This window comes from Pipistrellus hanaki (genome assembly GCF_964339955.1).
Source record: "Pipistrellus hanaki genome assembly, chromosome: 8".
Lineage (NCBI taxonomy): Eukaryota > Metazoa > Chordata > Mammalia > Chiroptera > Vespertilionidae > Pipistrellus > Pipistrellus hanaki.
Genome location: NC_140510.1, coordinates 56,670,853 through 56,683,843, shown reverse-complemented (window position 1 = coordinate 56,683,843; position 12,991 = coordinate 56,670,853).

Here is a 12,991-nt window from a genome sequence, read left to right as displayed (position 1 = left end):
GACCTGCCCCCACCTGCGGGTGCAGGGGGCACACGGTCACAGCGCATAGTGCACGGACAAAGCCTGCCGTGCTCTCCAGCAATGAGTGTGGGAAGTCCCCCGCCCGCTGCCCAGCACGTTCTGAGAAGCCGCCAAGCCTCCATTTATCACCGCTCAAGTCCGGTAAGGCGCCTAATTGGCCCATAAATGTGGTCCGATAACCGCACCTGACACCCAGAGACACTGCAGGCAATTAGCACTTATTTATTTGCATATGGTATTGACCAATCTCCAACTACTCTCACTTTCAGGATCTGTTTATTCTCAGCGCTGGAGGGAAGGAACCTCATTTACCGCAGTACAAAGGGCACACCACCCACACACACACACACTCCACACTTCACACACAGGCCACACATATACACACCACACATCCACATTCCACACACATATATACACCGTACATATATACTCCACACATATACACACTATACAAACACACTCCACACACATGCCACACATTTACACACCACATGTCCACACACCACACATACACTCCACATATATACACTCCACACATATACACATTATACAATTTACACTGCACATTCCACACACACACCACACATATACACTGCACACATATACACACTATACAAATACACTCCACACACACATATACACTATACAAATTACACTCCACATTGCACACACACCACACATATATACTCCAAACATATACACTCCACATTTCACATATACACCAACATATGCATGCCATATATGTACTCCATACATATATACTCCATACATATACACTCCACATTCCACACACACACCACACATATATACACCATACATATACATTCCACATGCACATCATACTTATACACACCACGCACATACACACCCTATACGTGTACATACACATCACACACTCAGGAGCAGGGATGATGGGAACTTGGCATTGCATTGTGCCTGGCTGAGGAATTCTGTGATTAATTTGTGTGCAAGGCCATCTCTGGCGAAATACTCAACAGGTCAGGTGCCCACATGGCTGCCCCCACTGTGCAATCATCCAGGTAAGTTTGACTGGGCAGGTGGGGAGGAGGCTGGGGGACAGGGTGGCCTGGGGCCTGTGCTCAGGTGGTGTGGGCTTTGAAATGCACGGAGACCTGGTCGCTTTCATTCCACTCCATTTATCTTGGCTTTGCCGAACCCCATTTGGGTAAAGGACTCCCCGAAGATAAGGTGTTTCCCTAAATGTTGAATTCTCCAGAGAGCTGGGCTATCATATTACCTTTATCCACCCAATGTTATGCTCATTGCCAACACCGTGTATTGGCTTGTTTCAGGCGTAGACTATACACACCCAGATAGTCTGGGTTTCCCAGGTCTCTGAATGCTCATCTGTAAAATGGGTGTAATGACAATATTCACCTTGGAGGGTGGTGAGGATTAAATTAGTTAATATTTGGAAAGAACTTACATTATCACAGAAAATTTGGGGCATTTGAATAAGCAGTGCAATCCATAGCATTAAGATCCCCCAATCATATGCAAGCAATAAACATTTTTCAGGAGGTGGAAAGGTATTTATAAAGCTCGGTGCAAAGGAGTGTGCAAAGGAGTGTGCAAAAAGCAAGTTGTCAAATAGTATGTACGCCATAAGTCCTGGGTTAGCAAGAAAAATAATATTAGACGGACATACATGTTTGTGTTTATATGCAAAGAAACACTTCCAAAAACAAGTTGTAACAGGTGTTCTCTCTTGATTTTAATTTGCTCTCTGCTTATTTGATTTTTTCTGATTTAACTGGACATGTGTTACTTCTATAGCTATTTTAAAAGTAAGGAAAGAAAATGAAATGGTTAATTACCAACCCCCCTCCCCTGAGACGGGCACTTCACATTTGAATCGGTGTCCTTTCTGCTTCTAAACGGTACTTCTAAACATACAGCGGTACTTCTATTTAAAAAAAATAAAATACCATGTTTTAACCTGTTTTGTAGCCTAGTCTTCCCTTCCTGTGTTATCTTGAAATTTTTCAGACATACAAAAAAGTTAAAAAACAGTATTTCAGTGAATACTCAGTATTGTTTGTTTGTATTCACCAATTGTTAACATTTTAACATATTGGTGACACTAGAAGGTAGGTAGGTAGATGATAGATAGATAGATAGATAGATAGATAGATAGATAGATAGATGATAGATAGATAGAAAGATAGATAATAGTAGGTAAAGGATAGGTAGGTGATAGATGACTAATAGATGCTTGATAGATGACTGATAGACAGTTAGTTAGATAGATGGTAGATATAAATAGGTAATGTACAGACACACACACACCCACTATGCTGAACCACTTGGAAGTAAATTACCAGCATCATGATTTTCACCCTTAAATAAATAAGCACAAGGACTTTCTCTCTCGTAACTACAAGACCATTATCACTCCCCAGGCAGTTCCCATGGCTGTGATATAATATGCAGTCCATATTCAAATCTCCTCAATTGTCCCAATAATGTCTTTTATAGCTGATTTTCCTCTCATCCGAGATCCAATCAATAATCACACAGAGCCCTTAATTGTCATGATAACCTACTTCTTTAAACTTAAATGAGCATGAACAACTTTTCATGTCAGAAAAAAGCTAATATGATTTAAACACTCCCCAGGCGGGAGGGAAGGAGGCTGCCGGCTTCCCAGCATTCCACCAACATGGTGCTAACATTTATTTTATTGTGTTTTTTTTTCCAATTTGAAAGCAAAAACAGGACCGCTGAGTCAGTCCACATTTTAACACTATTGGGGTTAAAATGTTATATGTTTAATGACAATTTGCATTTTGCTTTTGTTGCCCTTGTGCAGTCTTGCTCACTTTTCTTTTGGAGAACTGTTCTGACTTTTTCTCAATGTGTAGTTGTAGAGGATATTTACCTTTTACATCGCACACATTATAAAATTTTTCTCATTGTTTCTTTTTTTAATTTTTCTCATTGTTTATGGCTTTTAATGTACAGAATTTTAACACTATGCCATCAGCGCAGTCTTATCTTTATGATAATAGACAAGTGATTGCCTTAGGGCTGTGCGGAGAAAGTCATCCTCACCTGAGATTGAGCAAACCCAGTTCCTCTTTCAGGACACTTCTATTTATTTTGTTTGTTTGTTTGTTTATTGTTAATCCTCACCCCAGGATATTTTCCCATTGATTTTTAGAGAGATTGGAAGGGAGGGGGAGAGACAGAGAGAGAGAGAGAAAGGATCATTGATGTGAGAGACACATTGATTGGTTGCCTCCACACATGCTGGTCAGGGGTTTGATCCTGCAACTGAGGTTTGTGGGCTGCAAACCTCAGTCCTCGGGCTAATGCTCTATCCACTGAGTCAAACCGGCTAGCACAGGACACTTCTTTTATTTTGTGGTACTTTGTTTCATTTAAGCTTTTCATTCACCTTTCATTTGTGAAAAATTTATTGTACCAATTCTATGTATGAAACAACAGGATGGAAGTCTTTTTAAATGTCTTACTCATAAATTATAGAATATCCATAGAATAGACTAATATTAGCCAGAAAATAGAACAACTTAGACTACATGTACTGACATGGGAAGGTATCCATGATATCCTGTCAAATAAAAAATTCAAGTGGCAGAGCAGCATGTGGACATGTAGGATGTGACCCCAGAGCAGAGGTCCTATGTGTTTGTGTGTGTGTGTGTGTGTGTGCACACACACATATTCTCTGTTGTCCCTCTTGGTCTCTTTTGCTGGCGGCTGCTCCTCCCCTTTGACTCCCAAATGTCAGGAGTCCCAGGACACAGTTCCTGACCTAGTATACTCTTCACCCACAGGATCTTCCTGAATGATTGCATCAAGGCCCAGGGCTTTCAGTATTTACCCTTGACTTCCAAATTGACATCTCCAGTCTTGCCTCTCTCCTGAGTTCTAGACTCTTATGTCCACTGCTGGGTAGGGACCTGGGTGTTGTATAGCTAGGAATGCTTTGGGTCACAAATAATAAAATATTTAAGGAACAAAGGATTATACATTAAAGACATTTAATTTTAGGACAGAAAAAAATATATTTAGAGGCAGAGAGTCCGGGGCTGGTGCTGTGGCTCAGCAGTGTTATTATTAGTTTAAGATTAGGTTCTTTCATGCGCTCCACTACTGTTAGCAAGCTACCTCACAGTCGGAAGATGGCTGCCACAGCTCCAGAAATTGCATCCGTGTTCTGGAAACATGCCCAAGGTCATGCAACCTATATGAAAAAGCAAGGCTAGAGGTTGACCCGAGGCCCAAGAATCCTTGAAATGTGACGGCTGCATCCAAAGTAGAGTGATCTAAGCTGCCTCTGCAGGTGTGCATGTGTGCACATGTGTTAATTTTCAACCTGATGCCACCAAAGATTAAAAACTAATGGAGCCAAGACCGGTTTGGCTCAGTGGATAGAGCGTCGGCCTGCGGAATGAAAGGTCCTGGATTCTATTCCGGTCAAGGGACCAACTAGAAATTAAGCATACACTTACTGAAGTAAAGAATAATATACAGAGATTCAACAGTAGACTAGAGGATCGCAAGAATCAAGTCAAATATTTGAAATATGAAGAAGCAAAAATCATCCAACTGGAAAAGCAAAAAGCAAAAAGAATAAAAAAATATGAAGATAGTGTAAGAAGCCTCTGGGACAACTTCAAGCATACCAACATCAGAATTATGGGGGTGCCAATAGAAGAGAGAGAGCAAGATACTGAAAACCTATTTGAAGAAATAATGACAGAAAACTCTTACCCCAACCCCCACCCCCTGGTGAAAGAAATAGACTTACAAGTCCAGGAAGCACACAGAACCCCAAACAAAAGGAATCCAAAGAGGACCACACCAAGACACATCATAATTAAAATGCCAAGAGCAAAAGACAAAGAGAGAATATTAAAAGCAGCAAGAGAAAAACAGTTACCTACAAGAGAGTACCCATACGAATGTCAGCTGATTTCTCAACAGAAACTATGCAGGCCAGAAGGGAGTGGCAAGAAATATTCAAAGTGATGAATAGCAAGAACCTACAACCAAGATTACTCTACCCAGCAAAGCTATCATTCAGAATTGAAGGTCAGATAAAGAGCTTCACAGATAAGAAAAAGCTAAAGGAGTTCATCACCACCAAACCAGTATTATATGAAATGCTGAAAGGTATTCTTTAAGAAGAGAAAGAAGAAGAAAAAAGTAAAGATAAAAATTGTGAACAACAAATACATATCTATCAACAAGTGAATCTAAAAATCAAGTGAATTAAAAATCTGATGAACAGAATAAACTTGTGAATATAATAGAATGAGGGGCATAGAAAGGGAGTGGACTGACAATTCTCAGGGGAAAGGGGTGTGGGGAGTGCGGGAAGAGACTGAACAAAAATCGTGGATCTATGGATGAGGACAATGGGTGGGGGGGGGGGGTAAGAGTAGAAGGTGGGGTAGGAACTGGGTGGAGGGGAGTTATGGAGGGAAAAAGAAGAACAATTGTAATCTGAATAAAGATTTATTTTTTAAAAAGAGGTAAGATGTTAGAGTGAGAAGTGTCAAATAGTCCAGAGTTATATCTAAGTTCTAAAAATATGGGCCATAGATATAAGGGAATTCAAAATGTGATAAAAATAACAATTCACACAGATGGAAAAATAAACTAATAAATGGGGAGGGTCAACTGGATATCATTTGGGGGAAAGTATGTATAGACTCTTAACCCATCATGCTCAAAACTAAATTCCAAATAGATTAAAGCCAAATGTAAAAACTATCAGTACAGCCCTGACCAGGCAGTTTCGTTGGTTAGGGTGTCTTTGTAATATGCCAATGTAGCGGGTTTGATCCCTGGTCAGGGCACAACAAATCTCTCCCTCAAATCAATAAATTTAAAAAAATTAGTATAAAAATACTAGAAAATATGAAATTTTTTTTAATGATCTTGAGCTAGAGAAGGCTTGCCTCATCAAGATATAGAAACCAAAAGCTTAAGAAACTGGACAGATTTGACTACATAAAAAATGTAACACTATTATACAATAAAGTGCATTGTTTTTCTCTTCTTATGGTTCCCTCCCTCACCCCAGCACTTTAATCACCAATAGAGAGAATAGAGAAAGAAAAACAACTTAGACAAATCGAGTCAAAAGGCCTTCAATGAGAATATTCACCTGAAGCCTTAAAAAGTCAATGTCACAGGCAGAGGGTATTATTCTAGAATAAAGAGAGGACAAAATTCATAATAACCAAATGCAATTTATGAACCTTGATTGGATGCTGGTCTTTGAAAAACTATCAACTTAGACAATTGGAGAATTCTGAGTATGAAGTGGATGCTACTGGAGAATTACTGTTAATTTTCTCAGGAGGGGTGATGTTTTTTGTTTTGCTTTGTTTTGTTTTTTGTTTTTTGTTTTTTGTTTGTTTGTTTGTTTGTTTTAGAGAGGAAAGACAAGGGAGAAAGAGGTAGAAACAACAATGATGAGAGAGAATCATTGATCAGCTGCCTCCCGCACCCACAATGGGGATCGAGCCCGAAACCCAGGCATGTGCCCTGACTAGGAATTAAGCCATGACCTGGTTCATAGGTCAATACTCAACCACTGAACCACACCTTCTGGAAGAGGGTGATGTTTTTTGCATGATGGAGGCAAATGTCTTTATTCTCAGAAAATTCAAGAAAGATTTAGAGTTGTTCAATCACAAATAATAATAACATATTAACTCCTGTAAAATGTAGGCAAAGGGCATATCAATGTCCACTGCTATTCTTTTAATGTTCCCATATGTTTGACATTTTTTGAGATAAAAATTGGGGAATATATTGAGTTAGGTAAGATATGACAATAATTGGCATTTGGGTAAGCTGTGAAGGTGAGTGATAAACCCAGCATCCCGTTCTGAGAACTAGAGAATCATCAGGCTGCCTGGTGTCTCTTCTATCGGAGGCGCCATGATCTTGAATTCTGTGCGAATTGTGCCCTTGCTTTTAAATAAACAGCTCAGCCATACACCGCGTTAGCTGAGCTTGTTCCTGAGTTTTATGAAACTGGAATCCTATTTTCCCCCCACTCAACACATTTTTCCAAGATGTGTCCGTGGCAGGAGTCACTGAAATTCATGCGTTTGAATTATCCCAGAATGTGACTGTGCCACGGTTTACTTATTCCTTCTCCTCTCTCTTACTTGAGGTTCCAACCAGGCTGCCAAGAATATTCTTTTTTTTTAATGTTAACATTCCTTTATTTTATTTTATTGATTTTTTACAGAGAGGAAGGGAGAGGGATAGAGAGTTAGAAACATCTATGAGAGAGAAACATTCATCAGCTGCCTCTTGCACATACCCTACTGGGGCTGTACCTGCAACCAAGGTACATGCACTTGACCAGAATCCAACCTGGAACCCTTCAGTCTGCAGGCCGACGCTCTATCCACTGAGCCAAATGGGTTAGGGCCCAAGAATATTCTTGTACAATTTCAGCACATGGCTCACCAGCTCCTCCGGGTCCCTGGCCTTCACCTCCCCTCACACATTCTCTGGCAGGATTGGGAAGACTGTGTCCTGCTGCTACTTTTAAAGTGGAAATCCCAATTTTTTATCATAACGTTCAGAGTTGAAAGGGTTATGTATGGCACATTGTAAATAGTAACATTTAAAAAATAGTTACATTATCTTTTAATTTTTTGAGGTAGTTTTATTTCATTGTATTCCAACTGCGCTATACCCAGCTAGCCCGTTTTACAAAGACTATAGAAAACAATAAGGAATTTTGTCAGAGATATAAAGCAGAGCTAGGCCCAATCTGATGGGTAACGGCTAATAAATATCTCATTATTTGCCTCACTTCACAGATAGCTCTTGTAGCTCGTCAAGCTGGAGCATTTCACAAAATGTGTCCAGTGGAATCTAAGCACGTGGCCATTTAGTATCCATCACCATCCTATTTAAACCTCTGAGAATAGGCTCTTCAACACTCAGAAATCTTACATTGCTCCATTTCCCCCCCCCCCCCTGGAAATCAGACTTTTATTTCATTCTCCCCACAAAACTTTATCCTAATAGTTGTATCATTAAAGGTCTCCTATCGGCCACCCTGTTATTCTCCTCTGTGATGCAACTAGGTACCTAACATGGGTTTTATTTTCACTTCCTGGGACCTTATTTCTCTAATTGGTAAACATCATTTCTAACGATATAGCAGCTGATAATTAGATTTGTTCCTCTACCCTGCCATAGGAAACCATGAATTGGAAACTACCTGACTTGCCAAAGATTTATTAAATAATCATTAGTCAGTCAGTCATTTTCCAACCTTGACGTCAGTATGTCTTTGTACCTTTGTCTGGCCGTCTAGAAAAGATTTTACAACCTGGGGTGATGCACCAGAGAAAGGGTGTGTGTGTGTGTGTGTGTGTGTGTGTGTGTGTGTGTGGTTGGGGCGGGGGGGGGGGGTGGGGGGGGCCTGCAGGGCTGGGAGGAGGCTGCCTTTGTGAAAGCAGTACATTTGGAATTTTGAATAGATTCCCTTCAAACCATATGTTTTCTCATTACCCCTCAGAAGCTCTCTTCCACACCCCCTTTTAAGACCACTGTTCTAGAATACATACCGAAATGCACAATTGCTGGGTGGCGGAATTGCTGGGTGCTGGTTTGTTGACTTCACAAAGTAACAGGCAAACTGTTTTCCAGCTGTCGTCCAGTCAGCTTCCCACCAACGGGATGTGAGAGTTCCAGGGACGCGCCCTCCACCTTTCTGCTGCCTCGTGCAGGGACAGACTTTTCAATTTCAGCCAAACTGATGGAGGGAAAACAGTATTTCACTGTGGCCTTAGTTAAAGCTCTTTGATTGTAGATAAGATTGAGCTCATATTCCCAAATTTGCTTGTCAATCATGTTTCTCATCTATGAATTGCCTGCTCCTGTATTTTTTTTTAAAGGATTAATTTCTGCTTTTCTTTCACTAATATTGTTCTTTATGCCAATTTCTTGGAAAGATTTTCTTCTGGTTTGTGGCTCTTTTTTAATGCTCTCATTTGTTGAGCAATGCATTTTGCAACCCATTGAAGAAATCCTTTCCCTTTGAAAAGAAACATTCTTCTATATCTAAAATTTTTTTAAAAAATTGTTTTTACATCAACATTATTCTCCTCTGCGATGCAACTAGGTACCTAATTGATGTGTGTGTGTGTGTGTGTGTGTGTGTGTGGTGTGAGAAAAGCATCCAGTTTCACTTTTTTTTTTTTTTTTTTTCTGGAGAGATCATCAATTGCTTCAGCACTACTTAACTATTAAAAACTCTGTGGTCAATCCTGTTCACATACATGGATGGGGTGTATGTCCTGGCCTTTCTACTCTCTTTCGCTGTCCAATTGGTTCACTCCTGGGCCAATACCACACTGCCCTACATTACCAAACCCTATGAGGCTCGATATCCTGCAAGATAGGTCCCTTGTTTCCTCCTTCACCGGTGTCATGGTTGATCTTTGCCCAAGTTCTTCAAAATCCTCAATGGTTTTTGATGGAATCTGCTAAGCCAGTCAGGGATAACTAACACATTTATGACATGGACTCCTTCCATCCATATCCACGGTATCTCTCTCCATTTATTCTGATGATCTAAGTACCTACTACGCTTTTGCTGTTCTTAAATGTCTTTCCATAAATGTGTTTTTGTTCCACCTCCTCTCCACCCTTATGTCTTTTATTTATTTTTCTTGTCTAACTGCTTTGGTTGGGACCTCTAGTTACAACGCTGAATAAAAGTAGTAACCGTGGTTATTCCGCTCATTTTTTTTATAGTAGAGTGAATTGTTTATTGCTTAACAAATTTAAAGTAGACTGAGACTTTGCCCGACATCCAGAGTGTGGATTCCCATCTCTTATTCACGGCTGCCTCCCCAGCCCCTTGAAGAGTGCTTGGCTTGTGGTGGCTGCTCAATCACTGTTTACCGAATGGGAGAGCTTCCTCCAACCATGGGTGAGTGCCCACCGGGTCTTACACGTTCTTTAATATTGTGAATTCTTATATTATTTTATACTATAAGCTTTGGTAACTTGAGTGGCATTTGTGCCCTGGCTGGTGTTTCTCAGTGGTTAGAGTACCAGCCTGTGCACCAAAAGGTCTTGGATTTGATTCCAGGTCAAGTGTTTGGCCACCTCTGGGGCCCCCTTGTCCCACCACTCTCCTTGCCAGTTCACTCCAACCCCAGCAGTGTCCTCGTCTGGAATGCTTTCCCTGCAAACCTGTTTCTCCTTTGCTTCTTTCCAGGAGCTACCCAGCTGATTCCTATCAGCAAAGTTGGCCCTGACCTTCCTATCTAGTTAGTACCTCCCACCCCCTACCTCCTAGTTCTGCCTTCTTCTTCCTATCACTGATTTGTCTTCGAACACCTGGGATCACATTTCATCCACTTAATGGTTTGTTTCCTGTCCGTCTCACGCCATAGAAAGCAAGCTCCATCCTAAGACCAGAAAAGTGTCTGGCTGGTAATATGTGTCCTGTAATGTTCGTGGAATCAATGAGTTTGCTTTTGACTTTCCGTGAATTGTCCATCCAGCCCTTTCCCAACTCCCTTTCCTTTTATTCTAGGTTTTTACATGGAAACATATGAATCCAACTTGTCATGTTTCTGACAAGTATTTTTCCCCAGTTGTTTATTTATTTTATTTTTTATTTTTTATTTTTTATTTTTCCCAGTTGTTTTTTAAACTAGGGGCCTGGTGCATGAAGTTCGTGCACTGGAGGGTAGTCCCTCAGCCCGGCCTGCGCCCTCTTGTGGTTTGGGACCCCTCAGCAGACATTCCTCTCGCAATCCCGGACCCCTTGCTCCTTCCCACCCACCTCCTTACTGCTCCTTACTGCTCAGCTCCCTGCCTCTTAGGGCTGCTGCAGAGTCGGGAGAGGCTCCTGCCACTGCCGCTGTGCTCGCCAGCCCTGAGCCTGGCTTCTGGCTGAGCCGTGCTCCCTCTGTGGGTGTGCACTGACCACCTGGGGGCAGCCCCTGCATTGAGTGTCTTCCCCTGGTGGTCAGTGTGCATCATAGCGACCAGTTGTTCTGGTTGTTCGCTGTAATAGTCACTTAGGCTTTTATTATATAGATTGTTTTATGATCTTTTCAATGAATAGGAGCTGTAGTTTCTTAAACAGACAGCTTTGCTATTCACTCCTTATGTGCTCCCACTCAGCAGATAATTATTCAGCTAATCCTCTTTCCTAGGTTTTGAAGGTTTCCTTTCATATACTGAACTCTTTAATCCATCTGTAATTGATCTGTGGGAAGGTGGGAGGTGAAGATCTGTTCTGTCTTTTCCCCCAATTAGCCAGTTTTTCCAAATACCATCTTATGCAACATCTCTCCCCCCCACCTCCCCCCCGCAAATTGATGGCGTTTTCTTTGTCATAGGTTAGATTTTCATATTTTCAAAGTCTATTTCTGGATGATGTTACCTGCCTATTACATAATGTAACCCAATGTAATCTACTGCAGCCAGCCTGTCTGGGTGTAAAGCAGTGTGACCTTGGGACCGTGCATAAACCTCTCTGTACCTTGGCTTTCTTGTTTGCAAAATGTGGATGACAATAACACAAAACTTCCAATTTATAGGTCCAAAAATACTCTAGCAAATACCAGCCATGTTGTAGTGTTAAACATAATACCCAGCTCATAGGGCTGCAATGAGGATTCAACTGAGTAACCGATGTCAAGGGCTCAGAAGAGGGCCCGTCACCCTCTAATGGGCATCAGATAGGTACTCTTGTTACAGCAAGTGCTCCTGCTCATTATGCTCCTACTTAACACCGCCGGCTGCGTTCATCCGTTTCTTCTTCCAGATGTGCATGAGGATTGCTTGGTCCAGTTTCAGACACTTCTTCTGGGACTCTGATTGGGATTGCATGGAGATAATCAGGTCACTTGGGAAGCACTGACATCCGACAATCTTTGTCCTCCCACCAGCCACACACAGGTCTCCTTCTGACTCAGGTGTGCTCTGGTGTCTCCCCACAGAGTTAAAGGGACAGGAGCAGAGCGTGGGCACTCTCCTGGTCTGGTCTGGAGGGTCTGACCAAGGGCTGGAGGGGGATAGGGGCTCATCTTACTAAATCATTATCCCAAGACCAAGGCAGCCCTGCCAGAAAGAAATAATGTCGTGAGAAAATCTCCTGCATCATCTAGTTCCTCCAGCTGCAGTGAAGGAAGCACCCAGATGTTGCAGGCTACAGGTGTTATGTTACCCAAAGTGGTGGACCTGGCTTAGTGTCTCCAAATTAGACAGTAAACCCCTCCATTTCCTAGATGGTCAAGTGGCTGGAAATTCATAGGGTGGAAGACTATTATTATTATATTATTATTATTATTTACTTTTATTATTCACTAAAGGCCAGGTGCATGAAATTCCTGCCAGGGGGAGGAGGGAAGGAAAGGGGGTGCCTAGCCTGCACCTTTTCCAATCTGGGACCCCTCAAGGGATGTCCAACTGTCCATTTAGGCCTGATCTCACAATCCAGAACTGCTGACTCCCAACCACTCACCTGCCTGCCTGCCTGATTGCCCCTAACCGCTTCTGTCTACCAGCCTGATCACCCCTAACCACTCCCCTGCCAGCCGGATCTAATGTCTAACTGCTCCCCTGCTAGCCCAATTGCCTCTATCTGCCCTCTCCTGCTGGCCTGGTCACCCCTAACTGCCCTCCCCTGCTGGCCTGGTCACCCCTAACTGCTCTCCCCTGCTGCCTGGTTGCCCCCAATTGCCCTTCCCTGCAGGCCTGGTCCCCCTCCAACTGCCCTCCCTTTTAGGCCTGGTCCCTCCCAACTGCTCTCCCCTGCTGGCCACCTTGTGGTGGTCATCTTGTCTCTAATGGGGGCAGCCATCTTTGACTACATGGGGCAGCCATCTCGTGTGTTGGAGTGATGGTCCATCTGCACATTACCTCTTTATTATATAGGATTTTAAGAGAGCAATCCAAAGGCCCAAGTGGC